The sequence below is a fragment of the Meriones unguiculatus genome, chromosome 7, assembly GCF_030254825.1.
Source record: "Meriones unguiculatus strain TT.TT164.6M chromosome 7, Bangor_MerUng_6.1, whole genome shotgun sequence".
Classification (NCBI taxonomy): domain Eukaryota; kingdom Metazoa; phylum Chordata; class Mammalia; order Rodentia; family Muridae; genus Meriones; species Meriones unguiculatus.
The window spans coordinates 118,317,366-118,336,940 of NC_083355.1; the positions used below are offsets into that span (position 1 = coordinate 118,317,366).

General features: G+C 43.2%; 1 pseudogene; it reads right to left on the minus strand.

The window, feature by feature from the left end:
* Nucleotides 1-17,187: 17,187 nt before the first annotated feature.
* Nucleotides 17,188-17,707, minus strand: LOC110542252 (immunoglobulin heavy variable 3-23-like; annotated as a pseudogene).
* Nucleotides 17,708-19,575: the final 1,868 nt, after the last annotated feature.

Here is a 19,575-nt window from a genome sequence, read left to right on the forward strand (position 1 = left end):
CCATTTGTTGAAGATGTTGTCTTTTTCCATTGAATGTTTTTGGCTTCTTTTTAAAAAATCAAGTATCTGTAGGTGGGTGGTTTTATTACTGTGTCTTCTATTCAATTCCATTGATCCACCATTCTGTTCCTATGCTAGTTCCATGCATATTTTTTTTTTTTTTTACTATTGTTCTGTAGTACAGTTTGATATGAGGGATGGAGATACCTTCATATGATCTGTTGTCCTATAAGACCGTTTTGGCAATTTTTTTTCCATATGAAGTTGAGAATTTTTCTTTCAAACTCTGTAAAAAAGTGTGTTGGAATTTTGATGGGAATTGCTTTAAATCTGTAGAATGCTTTTGGCAGAATGGCCATTTTCACTATGTTAATCTTACCTATCCATTAGCACAGGAGTTCATTCCATCTTGTGATATCTTCTTCAATTTCTTTCTTCAAATACTTGAATATATTTTTCAAACAGGCCTTTGACTTGCTTGGTTAGAGTCACACTAAAGTACTTTATGTGCTTTGTGGCTATTTTGAAGAGTGTTGTTTCCCTAATTTCTTTCTTGGCCCTTTTGTCTTTGGTATACAGTAGGGCATATATATATATTTTTTGAGTTAATTTTTTGACCAGCCATTTGGCTGAAGGTGTTCATCCACTGTACGAGTTCTCTGGTAGAATATTTGGGGTCGCTCTGGTATACTATCGTATCATCTGCAGATAGTGATACTTTCCAAACTGAATGCCCTTCATCTTCTTTAATTGTCTTATTGCTCTAGCAAGGACTTCAAGAACTATGTTGAAGAGATGTGGAGAGAGTGGGCACTCTTGCCTTGTCCCTGATTTCAGTGGCATTGATTTAAGTTTCTCTCAGTTTAGTTTGATGTTGGCTTATGCTTGCTGTATATTGCCTTTACTATGTTCAGGTAAGTGCCTTGTATCCCTGATCTCTCCAGTACTTTAAACATAAAGGAATGTTGAATTTTGTCAAATGCTTTTTCAGGATGTAAGGAGATTACCATGTTTTTTTTTTTGTTGTTTTGTTTTGTTTTTATCTTTCAATTTGTTATGTGGTGGATTACACTGACTGATTTCCATACATTGTACCACTCCTGTATACCTGAAGCTTACGTGTTCATAGTGGATGTGACTTTGATGTGTTCTTGGAATTTGTTTGCGAGTATTTTGTTGAGTATTTTTGCATCAATGTTCATAAGGGAGATTGGCCTGGAATTCTTTTTCTTTGCTGGGTCTTTGTGAGGTTTAGGTATCAAGGTGACTGTGGCTTCATAGAATGAGTTTGGTAATGTTCCTTCTGTTGCTATTTTGTGGAAAAGATTGAAGACTATTGGTGTTCACTCTTCTTTGAAGGTCTGGTAGAATTCTGCACTGAAACCCTCTGGCTCTGAGCTAATTTTTTTTTTGGATGGGAGACTTTTGGTGAACACTTTTATTTCCTTAGGGGACATAGGACTATTTAATTTAATTATCTGTTCTTGATTCAGTTTTGGTAAGTGGAATCGATTAAGAAAATTGTCCATTTCATTGAGATTTTCAAATTTTGTGGTTATAGGCTTTTAAAGTTAAGATGTAATGATTGTTTGGATTTCCTCAGTGTTTATTGTTATGTTCCCCTTTTTCATTTCTCATTTTATTGATTTAGATAGTGTCTCTCTGCCTTTTAGGTAGTTTGTATAAGGGTTTGTGTAAATTGTTGATTTTCTCAAAAAAAAATTTCTTGGTTTTATTGATTTTTGAATTGTTTTATTTGTTTCTAATTTATTGATTTCATCCCTAAGCTTGATTATTTCCACCCATGTACTCCTCTTTGGGTCCTTTGCCTTTTTTCCCTAGGGCTTTCAGGTGATCCTTTAAATTCATTGAATGAATTGTTTTGAATATTTCTTCTTGACAGCACTTAGTACTATGAACTTTCCCTGTAGCCCTACTTTCATTGTATCCCATAAGTTTGGGTATATTGTGCCTTCTAACTGGCCGAATTTTGTGCAGGTGTTGTTCACAGACCTGTTGCTACTGTAGTTTTATTCTTTCAACCCATTATTCAATGACAGTCCTGAACCTTTGTGGAAGGGACACTGAGGGATGGGAAACTAATTTGTGAGTTTTGATATTCTCTCTGTGGATTATTTCAGTGTGAGACCATCTAAAACGAAAATATAGATGAATTGTTGGAGACAGAATCAACTTCTGGTCTCCACATGCAGTTGCAAATATGCACACACGGTTCCTGCAATTAGCATTTTCATCCATCCAAACATTGACATTCCCCTGCATTGGAATGTCCGTTCTTTTTTTTTTATTTAACTTTTATTAATTACACTTTATTCCTTTTGTATCCCCCCATAAGCCCCTTCCTCCTCCCCTCCCAGTCCCACCCTCCCCCCCTTTCTGCCTGCATGCCTCTCCCTAAGTCCATTGATAGGGGAGGTCCTCCTCTCCTTCTTTCTGATCTTTTTTTTTTTTTTTTTTTTTTTGTTCTTCCCAATGCAGTTTATTCAGGAATCTTGAACAATCTTCTGACCCTGGGGAAAGCCAGCCCACAGCTTAAATAGCCTCTGGGTAGCCAGCCCCAGCGTGCCTTGTGGACAATGCAGATAGGTCCACATACACGGAAGCAAGCCAGATCCTCGGCCTTAGCCAAATATGGAGTTGTTTGTGACAGAGAGCACTCACCATCGGGAAGGTGGAAGGCGGAAACCAGCTCCATCTTTAAGGGGTGGCATTACACAGCTCTTTACAGTTCCCCCTTTTTTGTTTTAAAAGCATCAGGCAAGAGTAGAGGTCTGATCTCTGATATTAGAAATAAATTGGGACTTTGTACCAATATTCATTTAGGTGTCATCCACCCAAGGAGCATCAGACCCGTCAGATACCTTTTTCTCAGAGGCAGGACCTGGGGCATCAACCCGCATGCAATCAGACATGCTCTTCTCTGGGTCGAAAGCGGCTGACCCTGAGTGCAGTGCTTAGCCTCACATCCTGAGCATAACATTTTAGGAATGTCAGTTCTTTAGAGCAGTGTCTTGCCTATCCAGAGTCCAGACCCCATGAATGATGACATCAGTTCTCCTGTGAAGATGACCCACAGTGTAAATGCAAGAATCTTGTTATTCACTGTGGAACACCACGCACCTGAATGCAAAGGTGAAATAAGAGCAGGCTGTGCACATGAGCATCACAGTGTTTGCCACACACTGAAATGAGGATGGCCGGGGTGGCTGTGCAATAGGACTTTCCTGTGTCTGTATGGAAGCACCACCTGTCAATAAAAGCTAATGGCCTACCAGCTGAGGCACGAAATAAGAAGGTGCAAATTCTGGGAGAGAGTGGAACTCTGGGATAGAGTCCGAGGTGGAAAGATTTTGCTCAGGAACATTGTGAAGGAAGGTCACATAAAACTGAAGAAAAGTATCAAGCCATGCAGCACACATAGAATAGAATAAACTTAAATAAATTTAAGTTATGAGCTGGTCAGAGAGCAAGTCAAAGCTTCTGGTCTAGCCATTAACAGTAGAGTCTCAGAGTCATTATTTTGGAGACTGGAGCCTGGGAGGCAAAACCCGTGGTTACACTGCTGAGGTGTGTTCTCATCCTCTGGTGTTCCGAGAGTCACCAGGAGGCTTAGGCAGGAAGGGACATTAGGGTCTTTGCAGTGGCTTGCTCAGGGAATGGGAGGCCCGACCCTGTGCTCAAACCCTCATCCCCAGCCTCCCTGGGCACCTGTCCTCTGAGCTGGCTGTGCTGTGATTATAGTCTTTCATTTCTGCTACCTCCTCTTCTCTGCCTTCTCCTGATGACCCCTTTCTGGCCCCATATATTCTCATGTCTCTTTCCTTCCCTTCTGCCTCATGTCTTACATTTCCTTTCTTCTTTTCTGTTCTTCTTACTCTCCCTCCCTCCCTCTCTCCTTCAATTAATCTCTACTATTTTTTTTTTCTGACTTGGTGCAGCAGGTACCTATCACTGTGTGTGCATGACTGTAATGGCCATGGCCAGGGTGCATCCATAACACAGCACCTCACTGTGTTGCTCCTAACCTTGCTCTCAGATTACTTCCTGCTGTCTTCTGCTAGGTCTCTTGGCTTCAGCACCTGTGACAAATATGCACACATATGACAAATAAGCTGCTCTCTAGACATCACATGGCCGTTGCAGACAAATTCACAGTAGCTCTGGGTTCCTGCACAAGACCTGAAAAATCTAATCTGGTTAAATGGTGCATGAAGAAGAGAGGAGAGGAGAGAATAAGAAAATACTTTTACTCAGTATTATGGTAGTTATGGGTCCCTGCTTTAAATTTCACATACTTTATGGAGAGCCTACTCTGACCAAGCCTGAGAGCAACACTAATCAAAGGGTGTAACACAAATACTTAGAACAGAGTTTAACTACATGTTCCTTGGCAAAACATCAGTAACAGAATTCCTCATAGCCCTGTGATCTTTGTACTCCAAAGCTTTGATGATTTCTGTGTTCTTTTAAAGAAAAGCATTGAAAACTATGTTAGGCTTAAAACACACTCAATTTAGTAAAAGTTACTGATGATCTCAGGGAGGATGTGGGCATGTGCAGTACCTTGCCTCTCCTTTTCACGCTCCGTTTAATCAGATTAGTGTTTTCAGATGTTGTGCAAGGAGCCATAGTCACTGTGATGTTATTTGCAATGACCATGAGATGTCCAGAGGACAGCATCTCACAGGACTCACTCCCATTCGCCAGTACTTGCATTCTTTCAGCACACTTCTCAGTGACATTCCTTGAACTTTGTTGTGAGGGGCAGGGAGGATCAGGGAGATTGGGGGGCTCTGGGAGGTTTGAAAAAAAAAACCTGTGGACAAGCACTGACCACTGCTCATTATTAGCTCTGGATAGCTGTAGATTCTCTGCATTCCCTGACAGCTGCTGGGGTAAGGAAAGTCATTTTTCTTTGGGAATGCAGACATTGGTTGGCTGCTCTTGTTCCACTGGATGATTTTATACCCATGTGCATATGGGGACACTAAGTGGTCTGAGTGAGTTATAAAGAGGATATGAGGTTGGAAGATGTGTTGAGAGGGCCAGAGGTGGGGATTTGTTGGGAAAGAGTTGGGTATGGATATGACACTATACTCTTGTATGATACTTAAAAGAAAATAGAGACAAGATAAAGAAAGTGTCCCAACTACAATAGGTTATTAAAATCCCATCACCATAAAACATTAAACTCTCCCACTCCATTGTTCTGAGGAGCAGCTGGTTCACCAACAGTCACTTTCCTTCCACCACACACTGAAGTTCTTTAAATCCGGTTGTATCCATGAACCCTGGATTCAAGCCCACTTACCGCTTTTTCTTCAAGAGCTGCATGGGCCCGGGTAACTGTAATTACAGAATTAGACACACCCAGAAGGATTGTGAGACTTTGAGGAGAACACCCATTGAACTTTGGCCAGATAGGAGAGTGAAATGAGAAGATCTGGGAACCACTCTTCCGTGTTCACACTTCTGATGGTTGCACTAATGTCCCCCCAAGGGCTGTGATGTTGTTTCTGGTTCATTGCTTTCCTTACTAAAGACAGCTTTAATGGCTCATTTTTGTCCTTTTCTTTCATAATGGCCCTCACTCCACATGGTTGGAACAAGTGTAACAGTTCTGTCAATTTCTATATGTGTCTAAATTTTGTGTTACAATACTCGGGAAAACCATCAGAGGATACACTTGGAAATTCTTGGAATCCACAGTCAGTTGAACTTCAGCTCATTTTGATTGATCAATTGAACTCCATGATCCCCGACTTTGATTTTGGGAGCAGCAGCACAGCTCTTCAAATCAGCATGCGCCTCACCAACTGTCTCAATATTTCCTTTCCCTGAACATATAGTCACTCTAGTTTAAGAATGTATATCCCATGGGAAATCATGGAAGACAATCAACAGCAACCCCTTTTGTAGTGCAGCTGGCTTCTTTGTCAATAAGATTTGGATTCTCCTTCCTCAAGCTATTTGGGTCCACAAGACAGTTCAGGTGTGGAAATTGGTTGTGGGGCTGTGCTTCTCTGTTGGTTTGATTGAAGATAACTTTTAATTCATTTTATAGAATTTTTCTCTACTTATAGAAAGTTGAACAAGATTTCAGGATTCTTCCTAACTGTGTAATCAGGTAACAGCATTGTCATAGCGGTGCATGAGTCAGAGTATTATGCCCTGTTGTTTTGGATTGCTGTGCATTTGAGCAAATACACTCTGCTTTTGATGACTAAAGGCTGTTACTTGGCTGTTGTGGCTCCAGGATACATCCAGGCCCACATGCACTGATCAAAAAGAAGGATCTCAATCAGAGGATGGAAGGCAGGATGATGTACACTAAGAAAACATTTTATCTGTCTTCTCTTTCCCTGATCTATGTGTTCTTCTGGAGAATCTTTTTCCAGAAAACTGATAAAATAAGTTGTTCTTGAGAAGAAAAATGAGATAGTTGTGTTGGAGTACTTCAGTTACTCATACAAAATATCATCACAGGACATATTCAAGAAAAGAGAGTTTCAAGGGCATGTCTGTCCTATTGTTACTTCTAATCTACTTCAGAGGAGTGTTCTTATCTGTACTGTTTGTTCAATACTTTACTTACAACAGTGAGGACATATGGGTTACCCTGTAGCACAGAGTGTTAGAAACTCAATAACAGATTGTGCGAGTTCTTGGTCAAGAGTGAAGTCATTACAAAGTGGAAACTCTAAATGTTGGCTCACACATATTTCAGGTCCACCCCACTTTTTCAAAAAACTCCTCCCAGCTCATCCCATTTCACAGCAGCCATTTGTGCTGATCCGCAGCCTGATCCTGGATAACACGGCAGTGCATGCTCTGCATTCAGCTAGTGTGCAGCTTTCCAGTTTACTGTTGTTCATACAGATCTCAGGGATCCAATAATCTAGTCAGCCTGGCTTCTGGAGCTGCCCACAGTCAACACTGCTTCTCTGAATCACACTTCTCTAGCTCACACATGAGAGGAAAGCTGTTCAGTCAGAATCAACAGAGAGTCAGAGCAGTAATCCTGGGAGCCTTTGTACATAGCAAAGGCACATGCACTCCTCCCTGACACTCACACACACACATGCATGCACACACACACACACACCACACACAGTTAGACTGTGATAATTATCAACTCAGTTGCCTATGTGAAGGTCTGATGAGAGATGGACCAAGGACTAGAGATGACACTGGCTGGGATTTGCACACTGATGGTGGAAAATTTGTGGGTAGAGGATACGCAATGCACCTGTAGAGTAAGCACTACAGACAAATTTGATGTGCAACATAATTTATATCAATATGCAAATTCTTAAAAATAAAATATTGATCAAATTGGATATAAAGACAGTAGAATAGAGTGTCATGCACAAAGACGTTTAGGTGCTGAGTGGGTCAGGTCCTCTGGGAGGCTCCAGCCCCCACTGGCCCCACCTAGCTATGTTGAAGCTCTTTAGGCTGGTGCAGACACTTGTCCTGCAGGATCTCTGCAGCATGGAGCCACTGTGTCTATTGCTTGCCCTCTTGATGGGAGGAGAGAATTTGGTTGCATAGCACTTCCTGCGGACTGCAAATAGCATGGTCCTGCCTGGGGCGATGGCATGGCAGCTGGTGCTGAGGGCAGGGTGATGTGCAGCCGTCTGGAGCTCACCCAGGTCCTGGCTCTGGACATTTGGCCAGGCTGAAGGAGCACCCTGGCTCTGGACAACAGAAGGACATGGGGGATGATGAGTGTTTCACTCTCTGGACTGAATCTTCTCTGGTGACTTCATGGTCAATGCTGCCAGTGGAGGTGGGAGTCTGTGATCTGTGCTGCCCTTGATGGCTTGTTGATGTCTGTGGTCTGTGTTGGGTGTGGAGACCAAGCTGAGGTCTGCCATCATGCTTCTTCAGGAGAGCAGGTCCTGTGATCTGTCTGCTGCTGGGAACCATGTGTAAGTCCATGATCTATGCTACAGGCTGCTGTGGGCAAGGAAGCTTCTTCTGCAGTGACATCAAGGGCTTCTGTAACAATGTCCCTGCTCTCTGCCCACAGAAGAAACAGTCCACGTAAGAAGCTATTTAAGAGATTTCTTAAATTTCAGATGAAGACATTATCTTTAGAAACATCATTAATTCATTGAAGTGGTGGTTTCTCTATTCATGTGCGAAAAGAGTTTGAATTACAGACCATTCAAAATACCAAAGCTTCATTGTCCAGCTTACACTCAACAAGTGGCATAATGCAGACTCCTGTTGAAATGCATGTGTACATATAATGATATATATGTATAAAATAATGTGAATACATATTTACATGTAAATATATATAAACACCTAAATTTATAAGGATACATATGTGGAATATATAAAAGTGCTGACTTGCTGACCAGCAGCAAATGGTTAGCTTAGAGGGTCTGTGTGAAATGAGAAATGTTTAGAGTGTAAATAAAATGTAAGTTTAACAGAAAATGACACTACAGTGAGGCCTCTAGAGGTTTTTCTTGGCTGGAAGAATAATCAGCAGGTTCTAACATTGAAACACAAGCTCATGCAGCATAGACATGATCTTCCTAGAGTCCAAGTGACCCTTCTAGTCCTGGGGAGTCCTTGTTGGTTCTCATCACCCCCTGCTGGTCATGAGCATCCCTAGAGTGAGGAGGATTTTGTGCAGGCTCACACTGGAGTTCCCTCACTGTGTGTCTGGTACAGTAGTACTTGGCTGTGTCCTCAGTTTGCAGATTGTTCATTTTTAAGAAAACTTGGCTCTTGGAGGTGTCCCTGCTGATGCTGAGTCAGGATTCAAGGGCTGAAATGTACTCTGTGCTTCCATCACTCCATATAACACCCATCCACTCCAGACCCTTTCCTGGAGGCTGGCGAACCCAGTGTACACCATAGCTGCTTAATGAGAACCCAGAGATAGTGCAGGTGAGAGACAGGGGCTGTGAGGGCTGCACCAGGCCAGGTCCTGACTCCTTCAGCTGCATCTGTGACAGGGCACCTGGGGACAAGCAGCATCATGTCAGTCACACATCCCACAGATGACAGGCTGGGTCCCTCCTGATGCCCTGAAACACTTACAGCTTGGAAAGTCACCAGGCACAGAGCAGCACCAGGACTGCCATGCTCTGAGGGAGGCTCAGGCAGAGCAGATGGGGCTGCTCAGCTAGGCCTGGGCTTTCAGCCTGAGCCTGAGGGCTGCTTTGCATTGGGGGAGGATCCTGAGAGGATAAAGGAAGCCCAGGTTGGGGCTTCAGATTCCCTTCAGGTGACTGAGATTTGCCTTGTGTTTCTCAGAGCAGCTGGTGACCAAGAATCAGGAAGAGTTTTGCATCTGTGTGGATTTCGAGGTTCATATGAACTTGAGATTGACTGATTCATACTATGCAGGTCTTCAGTGAGTCCACACATGCTGTGCAGGCAGAAGAGGACACCACAACCTCAGTGCCCGTTATATCCCTGTAAACTCCAGCAGATGGAATTCAGTGATGAGATTCACATTAGCTCTTAGGGATGTGAAATCCACATCAAAGAAATACAAAAAATCCTTGCTCTTAGTGTCAGTGGAGCTAATCTTACTTGTATGATTCACCTAGAAAATCAAATTTGTGAGGAAGCAATTCACAAATATTTTTCACAAGTTATTACGAAAGTTTTTCTGAGAGGAGAACCAAGGGATTGACTTTCCTGCCATGTCAGTGGGCTCAGAATATTCACATGTCCACTGAGATCCACCAAACCTGGAGACTACTCTCACTACCTCCTGATTCCTGTCTGTCTTTCTGTCCCTGTCTCTCTGTCTCTATGTACTTTATATATCTCCCCCTTTTCTCTTTACAGCTTGAAGCACATATAAAATCAGGTTCCTCCCTTTATGTTTTCTTTGGTTTTTCTATTTTCATTTTTAGGTCTTGAACCATTTTATTCATTTCCTTCACATCTTTGTTTGTAATTTTCTGTATTCCCTCAAGGGACTTATTCATTTCCTCCTTAAATGATTCCATCTCTATGGTAATATTTTCTTAGATTCCTTTATGGGATTCATGATTCTCCTTTTTAAGGGCCTCTATCATCTTGATAAACATTGTTTTAAGGTTACTTTTCTTGTGTTTCAGTTGTGTTAAGCTATGTAGGGCATCTTGTGTAGAATAATACACTGTAGATACCCCACACTCCAATTCCCTGCCTGTGGAACTATCTGGGACACAGCTACTTGAGGAGGATGTCAGGTTATTCCCTGAGATCCCGCAGCCAGTCCACAGCCTACCCACCATCCTGAGAAGAGCTGCTCCAGGAATATCCAGACTTCTGTTCAGGGCTCTTCCTATACCCCCTAGAAACCCTGAGGGCATCAGGAACAACCAGATGGCTAAAGGCCAGAGTGAGAACCCAAAAAAGAAAATCAAAGGCAATATGGCATCACCAGGATCCAGTTCTTTTACCACAGGCATCTTTTCACAGCAAGAGAACACTGCCTAAGGGTGAAATTGTTAACAGGGAGCATGGAATTGCTGTGACAGGCCTGACCATGCAATTTACTGGAGGACTATGGAAGACTCTTGTACTTTGGAGTAGGAAATCAGCCCTGACTGCTTTAATCAGGGCTTAATGGGCCACATGAACAGGTTCCTGGAAGACAGAGCTGAGGGCAAATTGAACTGAGACGCCAGCAGAAGAAGTAGAGTGTTTCTGCTTTCTTCACTCTTCCAAAAATGTGCCTGAGGCTAAGTTGAAAAGTTTTGTATTAATGGCAAAGCAGACGAGATTTTGTGACAGCATACTATAGACAATACTGTTTTACTATTAGTGGTAACTCTTAGGCAGGTCTGAAATGAAAAAGAACAAGATGAGCAAGGAAAAATACAAAATGTAAAGTTTGAGAAAAAAAAGAGAACAGCTGGATGTGTAAGTGAACCAAGTGCAGTTGTGAAGGAGATAAAGATTCACAGAAAGCCTGGTGCTAAGTGCAATAAACAGGTGGTGGCCTCAGGGCTAGACCTCAGCAAGTTAAGCTTCCAGCCTGTGAAAAAGAGTCAAAAAAGCTAAAGAAGCCAAGGAAGCCATCAACAGCAGAAAGCTGGAGATAAAGTATTTGAAAAAGGAGGCCATTTTTTAGCCCCATAAAGCAGCAGGTTTGGGAGCTTCAGCTCTGTGGTTCTGGCTTTAGAGCCAAGTGACAAGAAAGGGGTTGTGGAATCTCCCTCCACAGCTAAGGAAAGCTGCTGAGGTCAGGCATGTGCCAGGGGTCTCACTGCATGGAGACCTAGAGGGGCCATTGCATGCAGCTAAGAAGGTGAAGCCCAGATTCTGTTGGAGACCCTAAGATACTGGAGATGTCAGAGCCATGGGACACCTGCCAAGGAACGCTGAAGACTGGGTGTGGATCCAGCCTAAGAGAGACCTGTGTTCCATCAACAAAGGGAGTTGCAGACCTGAAGAGCGATTTGACACCAGACATGGAAATGCCCTGCTGGGTTTTAGTTTTGCTTTGGTCCAGTATTTCCTCACTGTGATCCCTTTTCTTCCTTTTGGAATGGTAATGCACATTCTGTGCCAATGTTTGTTGAAAGTATGTGATGAGTTTTTGATTTCACTAGAAGCTACAGTTAAGAGATTGTCTTCAGTTTCAGAAGAGTTTTTAAACTTTGGACTGTCAAAAAATGGGGAGATGTGTTAATCTTCAAGAAATACTGAAGTTGGACTAAATACATTTTTACATTATGATATGTCTACCAGCCTGTGGGGACCAGGGAGTGGAATGTGGTGGCTTGAATCAGAATGGACACAGAGGCTCTCATATTTGAATGCTTAATCATAAGGGAATGTGAAATGGATTAGGATGTGTGAACTTGTGGGAGTGTGTGTGGTCTTGTGGGTAGAAGTGTGTCACAAGTAGTAGACTTTGAAGTTTCCAAGCCCAAGCCAGTAGCAATGGATCTCTCTTTTTTTCTTCTTGCTTGAAATTTTGAAATTGATCTCTTAGTTACTTCTCAAGTACCATCTCTGTCTGCATGCTCATGCTGTTGTCATGATCATCATGGATAAAAACTCTGCAACTCCAAGCAGATACCAATCAACTGCTTTTTTTTCTAACAGTTTCTGTGGTCATGGTGTCTCTTCACAGCAATAGAACACTGACTACGATGACACTGAGTGAAATTCTCTAAAATTAAAAATATTATTTAAAAGGAAAGATAAAAGGAAAGAAACTAAAGAGATATAGACTTCAGACTCTATCTACAAAAGCTGCTAGAGGAAAGAAAATGCACAGAAAAGGATGTTGGAACCTGGTCAAGGCTTCTAAGCTCATTCCCAATGTTCAGCAAGCCCCTTCTCTCTTTCCTGGCAAATGCCCAATCAGTCCCATAGTTAGAGAATTAAAGTCTATGACATTCAATTCTGCCTCTACTGCTAAGATCATAATTGCATTTCTGAGCCTGAACCATAGTCACATCCAACACGTGGTGTTCAGCTGTGCTCTCACTTGTAGGCATCTGATTCTCATGATGTGACAGTAAGATAATGGAACGGCCAATACTGTCTATACAGAATCAGATAACCTGGGGTCCCTCTCATATGTTTGGGGCTCACTGGCGTCATGTTGGATCTCCTATTATACATTTTGAAGAACTGCATTCAAGTTTTGGGAGCCCAGAAGATTAGATCCATGCACAGCCTAGGAAAGACAATTTTCTGTTATTATGAGAGCAGGTGTGTGGCAGTTCATTCCTCACAACTCAGGTGATACTTCAAGGTGTCTTCCTTCTACATTCTTATCTATGTATGAAATGTTTCCCTATTTGTGATATGCAGAGTTGATAGCAATAGCTGGACACGTCCCTGTCCATGGTCCTGCCAAGTAACTACACGTTACTAACAGTTAAACGAGTATCGTTTAAAAATTTTTAGGAAATCAATTTGGTTCTTTCTCAAAATATTAGGAACAGTGCTATCTCAAGATCCAGCTATACCACTCCTGGGCATATATCCAAAAGATGATAAACCATTCAACACAGATATTTGCTCAATTATGTTCATAGCAGCTCTATTCATAATAGAATCTAGAAACAACCTAGATGTCTCTCAACTGAAGAATTGTTACAGAAATTGTCGTATATTTACACAATGTAATGCCACTCAGCAATTAAAAACAAAGAAATCATAAAATTTGCAGGCAAATGATGTGAACTAGAAAATATCATCCTGAGTGAGGTATCCCAGAAGCAGAAAGACATATAGGTATATAGTCACTTACAAGTGGATATTAGCCATATAATATAGGATAAACATACTAAAATCTATATTCATGAAGGAGCTAACAAACAAGGAGGACCATAGAGAAGAGGCTGAAACCTCACTCAGAAGGGAAACAGGATTGATATCAGAAGTAGAAGAAGACAAGGAACAGGACGGAAGCCTTCCACAGGGGACATCTGAAAGACTCTGACTATCAGGGTATCGAAGACTATATTGAGACTCATAGCCAGAGTTTGGGAAAAGTGGAGCAAGCCTTATGGAGACTGGGATAGAGAAAGACCTGAAGGGGGACAGGAACTTCACAGGGAGACCAACAGTGTCCCCCAAACCTGAGCACAGATGGCCTGCAGAGACTGATTCCTCAAACAAGAACCATGTATGGAGAGGACCTAGACCCCTGCTCAGAGGAAGTGTATAGGAAGCTCAGTTTTCAAGTGGGTTCCCTAGTAAGAGGAACAGGGGCTGTTTCTGGCATGAACTCAGTGGCTGGCTCTTTGATCACTTCCTATTGGGGGGTGCACCCATGCCAGGCCACATAGGAGGACCATGCAGCCAGTCCTGATGAGACCTGGTAGACTACGGTCAGATAGAAGGAGGAGGTCCTCCCCTATCAGTGGACTAGGGAAGAGAAATAGAGGGAGAGAGGGAAGGGTGGATGGGATGGGGAGGGGATGAGGGAGTGGCTACCCCAGGGGTACAAAGTGAATAAATTCTAAGAAGTTAATGAATAAATAATTAAGATTCAATGACACGATTACACACATGTTCAGTTGTGTCACAGGAGGATGCACAGCAAACACAGGCTGTTCCTGAGTGTGGGGCAGGTAGACTGTTGAACACTTGTTATATGCAAGGTTTTGCTGATTCTGGTGATGCAGCTGAGAATCACAGGTCACTGGGAGGGTCAGATGGCATAGCCCAGTGAGCTGCTTTAGGAGACAGGGGCTTTTTTTCTGAGCTCACACTGACACTTCTCTATGTATCTCACAGAAACGTGTTTCCCTGTCTTCACCATCACACAGCTCAGTGGCAGGAAGAATTGGGTCTTGGAAATGTCATGAAATGCATCTGTGATTTGGAGGATTGGGCTTTCTTCAGTGATGAAGAAAATCTTTATGAAATGTTCTTATAACTGGAGACTTGGTGAACAGGACTTCAGGAAGAAGTGCTGCTTGTCATGGAGAATTCAGCCAGTGCAGTTGACAGGGAGGCTCTGTGAGCCCTTCACAGTTTTAACAGACTCCTGCAGCTCCTGGAGAAGAACCTGGGGAGCATCCTCGGAAGGAGGTGATATGGTCCTCTGCCATCTTATAAAATTAGCCAGCACTCCTCAATGCTTGTCAGTCCCAGGGACTACTCACATTTCTTTTCCTTTTCAATGGGTCACAAGGAAGGGATTCTCTAGTGTTCTGTGGAGTCCACATTTTTCCTCCCAGATTCATATGTCCCCTGACCCTTGACCTTCAAAAGTTCACTAGTGTCCATGTGGTATTTGAAAACTGTCTAGTTTATGTTGTGAACACACCCATGGGTCATAAGCCAGATGGACACTGATTGTGACTTCTGTGTGTCCCAATGATTCAATGAGAACTCTGACTTGGTGGTGTGAGGTCCTCAGGCTGCAGCTGGAGAAAGAACATGGAGGAGGGTGTTGCTGTTATTGTGGTTGCATTTCTGTCACCTCAGAGCCTGTGCTCATGGCAAACTCTGCCCCTGCTATGAGGAGTGAGTAAGCTCATAAGTACTGTACACTGTGGACCCAGAGGTCTCAGATGACACTTGTTTTTCTTCTCCTTGTGGTGACAAATATCCTGACAAACCAACTGAAGGGAGAGCAGTGGGATTCTGGATCCAATGCAACACATATTGTTTCTGTGAGCACCTCACAGAACAGTACATTCCTGCCCTCCAGGCTCTATTTCAAAAGGAGCCTATGCCTTGTAGACAACTCAGCCTTATTCCTATAACTCTTTTGGAAACAGGGATTTAGCAGCTTCTGACTCCTCTCTTCCTTTAGCAGCATCTGACTCCTCTCTTCCTTTAGCAGCACCTGACTCCTCTCTTCCTTTAGCAGCATCTGACTCCTCTCTTCCTTTAGCAGCATCTGACTCCTCTCTTCCTTTAGCAGCACCTGACTCCTCTCTTCCTTTAGCAGCATCTGACTCCTCTCTTCCTTTAGCAGCATCTGACTCCTCTCTTCCTTTAGCAGCATCTGACTCCTCTCTTCCTTTAGCAGCATCTGACTCCTCTCTTCCTTTAGCAGCATCTGACTCCTCTCTTCCTTTAGCAGCTTCTGACTCCTCTCTTCCTTTAGCAGCATCTGACTCCTCTCTTCCTTTAGCAGCATCTGACTCCTCTCTTCCTTTAGCAGCTTCTGACTCCTCTCTTCCTTTAGCAGCACCTGACTCCTCTCTTCCTTTAGCAGCACCTGACTCCTCTCTTCCTTTAGCAGCACCTGACTCCTCTCTTCCTTTAGCAGCACCTGACTCCTCTCTTCCTTTAGCAGCATCTGACTCCTCTCTTCCTTTAGCAGCACCTGACTCCTCTCTTCCTTTAGCAGCATCTGACTCCTCTCTTCCTTTAGCAGCATCTGACTCCTCTCTTCCTTTAGCAGCACCTGACTCCTCTCTTCCTTTAGCAGCATCTGACTCCTCTCTTCCTTTAGCAGCACCTGACTCCTCTCTTCCTTTAGCAGCATCTGACTCCTCTCTTCCTTTAGCAGCTTCTGACTCCTCTCTTCCTCTGCTGTAGTGCTGCAATCTTCCACCCTGTGCTCTCAGCTTCCCCAGGCTCCTCCCTCTGCCCTGCTCTGCAAGGATGCACATCTCCTTCACAATGTACAGAAACTACAAGAAAGTTGGTGTTTGGTTCTCAGAAAAATCCATTACCAAACATTTCAGATCCTGTCAACCAAGGTCGGTTGTAAATTGAGAAGAAATCACTTAAATTGTAATTTTTAGAAGACAGTCTTTCATATCACAGTTTCTGTTTTCCCAGGTATTCACTAGTGCAGCTGTGTCTGGGTTGCTGTAGCAGGCATGATGTCACAGCTCAGCTCCCTCTCAGGAACACTGTCCTCACACAGGTGGATGGACATGACAGGCCAATCAGGTCAGAGAAATTTGAATCACTTTGCTGAGACAGGCATGGATCCTGCCTGCTTCTTCCAGACCTTTGTCTAATGGTTGCACCTATGAACACAGAGCTCTCTCTTTGGCATTTCTCAAGAACTTCCAGGACAACAATGTTTTGCAGCCACAGCTATGCCATAACCACAGGCAACAGAATTCCATGACAATCTGACAAACAGATCATTTCCCAGGTGACATCTTGTTTTGACTGAATGACCATCATCCCCTGGATTCCAATGTCCACCTACTTTAATAGTGACATCATCAATGTGATCTTAGAATACCATTAAGAAGAGTGTTCTTTTGGGTTCTAGGTGTCACATCTCACTAGTTCCGAGTTTAGGCAATTGAAGATATCTGGGCCCAATGATGGAACTAATTTCAAATTATTTTTAGACTAATAAAGGAGAACATCTAATGTCAACATGTAACAAACACATACACACACACACACATAAACACACATAGTGAGGAATATAGACAGACATATAGAAACAGACAGACAGGAACAGAGAGACAGAGACGGGTATAGACATATAGAGAAAGACACAGAAACACCATAGAAAATAAATACAAAACACATACTGCACAGGCAAACAGAAAGTTGAATATAGATTTGGATGCTTCAAGGATTCCTATACACTGTACTTGTAGAGAGAATCCCTGTGGACAGGCAGGCCAAACACAGATGAGCCCAGTCCTCATTTGAACTTGTTTCTGTCACCCAGAGCTGTGTGTGCTCTCAGCGCCCCCTGCTGGTCACGAGCGCCCTGCAGGGAGGTTTGTGTCTGAGCTCTTAGTAACTTTCACTCACTGTGTCTCTTGCACAGTAATATGTGGCCGTGTCCTCAGACCTCAGACTGTTCATTTGCAGGTACAGCGTGTTCTTAGCATTGTCTCTGGAGATGGTGAATCGGTCCTTCACAGCATCAATATAATAGGTGCTACCACCATCTTTACTAATGGCTGACACCCACTCCAGCCCCTTCCCTGGAGCCTGGCGGACCTAGTCCATGCCATAATCACTGAAGGTGAATCCAGAGGCTGCACAGGAGAGTTTCAGGGACTTTCCAGGCTGCACCAAGCCTCCTCCAGACTCCACCAGCTGTACCTCAAATTGGACACCTGCAAACACAGAGAAGGTTGGTCAGAAACTCTCCACACACACACATAGACACACATAAACACACAGTTTCTTTCTTTCTCATGTGTATGTAACATTTAGAATCTCATCTCGATAAATTACCTTTTAAAGCAAGGACAAGGAAAACCAAGCTGAGTCCCCAGTCCATGGTGAATGGTTTCTGATGAGAGGGGATCACTGAATGTGAGGACCTGGGAATCCAGGGATGGGCTCCTCTGCCAGAGCTGCAGGGTCAGGGCAGGGCTGGTTTTCAAGGGCACAGAGAAGCCTTATTTGCATGTCTTCCTGCTATAGCTGCTCTGGAGTTGGAGACAACAGAAGGCAGTGTTCAGAGCAGATAGAAGACACTGATGTCTGTTGAAGAGTTTGCAAAGTATGGTAGTTTCATCTTTAGAATTAAAAGGATTAATTTCATTTTTGTTTCATTTTATGTATATGCACAGAACATGCTTTTTTCCATATTCACAGGTTTCTTCATTACAAATGTGTTATTAAATAGTGTCACACATAATTGTGTTTCTATAAATGAGCTTTGTCTCTCCCACTGTTTGGGCTGTACATGATATTCCCTGATGCAGCTCTTGGACAGGGTCACTCCTGCAATGTGATATTAGCAGAACTCATTGTCTGTGATGAGGTCTTTGATTTTTTTGACTTAAGTCTTGTGCAGAGTGATGAATATGGATCTATTTGCATTCTTCTACATGTAGACATCCTGTTAGATCAGCACCATTTGTTGAAGAAGTTTTCTTTTTTACATTCTATTCTTTTTTTTTTTTCATAAGGTTTTGTTTTATTGTCCACACTATATAATTCATTTCTTTCTTTCTTTTTTTTTTTTTTTTTTTTTTTTCAATGCAGTTTATTTAGGAACATTGAACAATCCTCGGACCCCGGGGAAAGCCAGCCCACAGCTTAAATAGCCTCTGGGTAGCCAACCCAGGCGTGCCACGGGGGCAATGAAGATAGGTCCACATACATGGAAGCAAGCCAGATCCTCGGCCTTAGCCAAATGTGGAGTTGTTCGTGACAGAGAGCACTCACCATCGGGAAGGTGGAAGGCGGAAACCAGCTCCATCTTTAAGGCATAGCATTCCGCAGCTCTCTACAGTTCCCCCTTTTTGTTTTAGACGCATCAGGCAAGAGTAGAGGTCTGATCTCTGATATTAGAAATAAATTGGGACTTTGTACAGATGTTCATTTAGGTGTCATCCACCCAAAGAGCATCAAACCAGTCCGATACCTTTTTCTCAGAGGCGGGACCTGGGGCATCAACCCGCATGCAATCAGACATGCTCTTCTCTGGGTCCAAAGCGGCTGACCCTGAGTGCAGTGCTTAGCCTCGCATCCTGAGCGTATCATTTTAGCTTTTTATGGTATCCAACCATGCTTGGGGAGAATGTCCTGCTTCAATGGCTGTAAAGGCCTGAATGATCATGGCTGCATCACACTGTTGTGAGACTCTAATCTTGCATATATACCACAGGCAAACCAAGGAGACCAACACCAGAAGGCCTGCTAACACTCCCATGCCCGCCCATTCCTTCAGATGATTCATGGCTGCAGCAATCCATGTTGATAATCCTGTGGCTAGTCCTGCGTCCACTCCGGTAGAATTTACTGTGACAATGGCCACTCTCTGCTGCTCCATGGTAGTATCGAATTCTCCAGTCCAATTACCTAAAATATAGCTCGACAATTGTTTAGACAGATTTGCAGCACAGGAAAAATTCTCATGTTGTATGCTAGTGACACAAAGTCCAGCATACTTTCATTGACAGCCAGGTTGAGCGATTTGCCATAGGGTATCAATTTGCTCCTGCACGAGGTCAATCCTCTGATTGAACACCATCAAGCTTCCTTTTAGTTGAGCATTAATTCCTTTATGTACAACTAAGGCATGAGCTACATTGGCTAAATGATTATTCAGGGTCTGAGCAGTCTGCCCAGTATGACTCCTGGCTAATGCCCTGGTGGTAGCTCCAACAGCCGTCAATGAGATGGTAGTAACAATGGTGGCTGTAGTTCCAAGATCTCTTT